The following is a 4,024-nucleotide window of genomic DNA, read 5'->3' as shown; positions in this document are numbered from 1 at the left end:
AGCAGAGCAGCTCCCTCGCTGCGATCTATTGAAAGTCAGCCCTCGATCCAAGCTTTTGTCGGGTCGGCCCCGACTCCCTCCCCCCCCCCCCCCGGACCATAGCCCTTGGCTACCAGGGGCACGAATCTGAAATTTCTTCAAAGTGCCAACTTTTCAAAATTTACTCTAAGTGCCAACTTTTCAAAATCTACTCTAAGTGCCCTTGGCTACCAGGGGCACGAGGCGAGAATCTGAAATTTCTTCTAAGTGCCAACTTTTCAAAATTTACTCTAAGTGCCCTTGGCTACCAGGGGCACGAGGCGAGAATCTGAAATTTCTTCTAAGTGCCAACTTTTCAAAATTTACTCTAAGTGCCAACTTTTCAAAATTTACTCTAAGTGCCCTTGGCTACCAGGGGCGCGAATCTGAAATTTCTTCTAAGTGCCAACTTTTCAAAATTTACTCTAAGTGCCCTTGGCTACCAGGGGCACGAGGCGAGAATCTGAAATTTCTTCTAAGTGCCAACTTTTCAAAATTTACTCTAAGTGCCAACTTTTCAAAATTTACTCTAAGTGCCCTTGGCTACCAGGGGCGCGAATCTGAAATTTCTTCTAAGTGCCAACTTTTTCAAAATTTACTCTAAGTGCCCTTGGCTACCAGGGGCGCGAATCTGAAATTTCTTCTAAGTGCCAACTTTTCAAAATTTACTCTAAGTGCCAACTTTTCAAAATTTACTCTAAGTGCCCTTGGCTACCAGGGGCGCGAATCTGAAATTTCTTCTAAGTGCCAACTTTTCAAAATTTACTCTAAGTGCCCTTGGCTACCAGGGGCACGAGGCCGCTTTGGTTACCAGGGGCACGAGGCCGCTTTGGTGACCAGGGGCACGAGGCCGCTTTGGTGACCAGGGGCACGAGGCCGCTTTGGTGACCAGGGGCACGAGGCCGCTTTGGTGACCAGGGGCAGAAGGCCGCTTTGGTGACCAGGGGCACGGAAGATTTTAAAGCTGGGCGGAAGGGTCAAGCAACTGCAGCCATAAGCCCACTAACGTGGGCTTAATTGTGCATTTAATGTGTGTTTTGGCAAAAGTGCTGGGTCCCGGAGCCCTGTGACAGGGGCCCGGGGTGAGGAGCTCAGGCTGGGGGAGCAGAGAGCCGGAGGAGCAGGGGGCTGTGGCCCAAGGTGAGGAGCTCAGGCTGGGGGAGCAGAGAGCCAGAGGAGCAGGGGGCTGTGGCCCAAGGTGAGGAGCCCAGGCTGGGGGAGCAGAGAGCCAGAGGAGCAGGGGGCTGTGGCCCAAGGTGAGGAGCCCAGGCTGGGGGAGCAGAGAGCCAGAGGAGCAGGGGGCTGTGGCCCAAGGTGAGGAGCTCAGGCTGTGGGAGCAGAGAGCCAGAGAAGCAGGGGGCTGTGGCCCAAGGTGAGGAGCCCAGGCTGGGGGAGCAGAGAGCCAGAGGAGCAGGGGGCTGTGGCCCAAGGTGAGGAGCCCAGGCTGGGGGAGCAGAGAGCCAGAGGAGCAGGGGGCTGTGGCCCAAGGTGAGGAGCCCAGGCTGGGGGAGCAGAGAGCCAGAGGAGCAGGGGGCTCTGTGAGCAGGGGGCTGTGGCCCAAGGTGAGGAGCCCAGGCTGGGGGAGCAGAGAGCCAGAGGAGCAGGGGGCTGTGGCCCAAGGTGAGGAGCCCAGGCTGGGGGAGCAGAGAGCCAGAGGAGCAGGGGGCTGTGGCCCAAGGTGAGGAGCCCAGGCTGGGGGAGCAGAGAGCCAGAGGAGCAGGGGGCTCTGTGAGCAGGGGGCTGTGGCCCAAGGTGAGGAGCCCAGGCTGGGGGAGCAGAGAGCCAGAGGAGCCACCGACGGGAGAATGGCTAAAAACGTGATTTTATCAAAATGTTACAAGGCAGGGCTCTGCACAGGGTCCAGAGGAGTGGAACGCCGTTCATCCCATGCGAAAAGGTGCAGGAGTGACCGAAATACGGCCCGTTGTAAATCGCCCCTCTTTAAGCCAAAAAAATAGGTACGCCTCCCAGGGCCACCGACGGGAGAATGGCTAAAAACGTGATTTTATCAAAATGTTACAAGGCAGGGCTCTGCACAGGGTCCAGAGGAGTGGAACGCCGTTCATCCCATGCGAAAAGGTGCAGGAGTGACCGAAATACGGCCCGTTGTAAATCGCCCCTCTTTAAGCCAAAAAAATAGGTACGCCTCCCAGGGCCACCGACGGGAGAATGGCTAAAAACGTGATTTTATCAAAATGTTACAAGGCAGGGCTCTGCACAGGGTCCAGAGGAGTGGAACGCCGTTCATCCCATGCGAAAAGGTGCAGGAGTGACGGAGATACGGCCCGTTTTAAATCGCCCCTCTTTATGCCAAAAAAATAGGTACGCCTCCCAGGGCCACCCAGGGTGATGCTTTTATCAAAATGTCACAACGCAGGGCTCTGCGCAGGGGCCAGAGGAGTGGAACGCCGCTGGTTCCATGCGAAAAGGTGGAGAAATGACCGAGATATGACCCGTGGAAGTCGTCACAATTTACCCCGAAAATAGGCGCTCGCGCTCGGGCAGAGGTCGGCGCTCGGCCGGGGTCCCGAGAACCGGGGCGAATAGGGTTTTCCCACGGCCGAAAACCATAGGAAGCACGGGGAAAATTCGGGACCCGACGTCCCAGGGCCCTCGGCGGGGACCGGGGCAACGCGACACCGTTGGTTCCACCCGAAAAGGTGGAGAAATGACCGAGATACGGCCCGTCAAAAGTCGTCACAATTTACCCGAAAATAGGCGCTCGCGCTCGGCCCCGGTCCCGAGAACCGCGGCGGAGGTTTACCGGGATGCTGCGCAACATGGGCCAGAGAGCATGTTTGGTTCGAGTTTACCGGGATGCTGCGCAACATGGGCCAGAGAGCATGTTTGGCCGAGTTTACCGGGATGCTGCGCAACATGGGCCAGAGAGCATGTTTGGTCGAGTTTGTGTGGGTTGTGTGCGACACTCCCGGCACATACATAGGAACACGGCTTCCAAGTGAGCGCACTTTTTCGAAATTTCTTCTAAGTGCCGCTTTTTCGAACCGGGGCGAATTGGGTTTTTCGAGGGCCGAAAACCATAGGAAGCACGGGGAAAACTCAGGACCCGACGCCCCACGGCCCTCGGCGGGGACCGGGGCAACGCGACACCGTCGGTTCCACCCGAAAAGGTGGATAAATGACCGAGATACGGACCGTTGAAATCGACTCGGCGTATCCGAAAATAGGCGCTCGCGCTCGGACAGAGGTCGGCGCTCGGCCCGGTCCCGAGAACCGGCGCGCCTAGGGTTTTTCCACGGCCGAAAACCACAGGAAGCACGGGGAAATCTCAGGATCCCACGCCCCACGGCCCTCGGCGGGGACCGGGGCAACGCGACACCGTCGGTTCCACCCGAAAAGGTGGATAAATGACCGAGATACGGACCGTTGAAATCGACTCGGCGTATCCGAAAATAGGCGCTCGCGCTCGGACAGAGGTCGGCGCTCGGCCCGGTCCCGAGAACCGGCGCGCCTAGGGTTTTTCCACGGCCGAAAACCACAGGAAGCACGGGGAAAACTCAGGATCCCACGCCCCAGGGCCCTCGGCGGGGACCGGGGCAACGCGACACCGTTGGTTCCATCCGAAAAGGTGGAGAAATGACCGAGATACGGACCGTGGAAGTCGTCCCAACTTATCCGAAAATAGGCGCTCGCGCTCGGACAGAGGTCGGCGCTCGGCCCGGTCCCCGAGAACCGGGGCGACTCGGAAATTCTTCTAAGTGCCGACTTTTCGAAATTTCTTCTAAGTGCCAACTTTTCAAAATTTACTCTAAGTGCCCTTGGCTACCAGGGGCACGAATCTGAAATTTCTTCTAAGTGCCAACTTTTTCAAAATTTACTCTAAGTGCCCTTGGCTACCAGGGGCACGAGGCGAGAATCTGAAATTTCTTCTAAGTGCCCTTGGCTACCAGGGGCACGGGGAAAATGTGTAAAAAAGCAATTTAATCAAAATCAAACAACGCAGGGCCCTTGGCAGGGACCAGGCGAGTAGAATAAAGTTGTTTTT

This window comes from Solea solea, unplaced genomic scaffold (genome assembly GCF_958295425.1).
Source record: "Solea solea unplaced genomic scaffold, fSolSol10.1 scaffold_161, whole genome shotgun sequence".
Lineage (NCBI taxonomy): Eukaryota > Metazoa > Chordata > Actinopteri > Pleuronectiformes > Soleidae > Solea > Solea solea.
Note: the sequence above shows the minus strand (reverse complement) of the source record.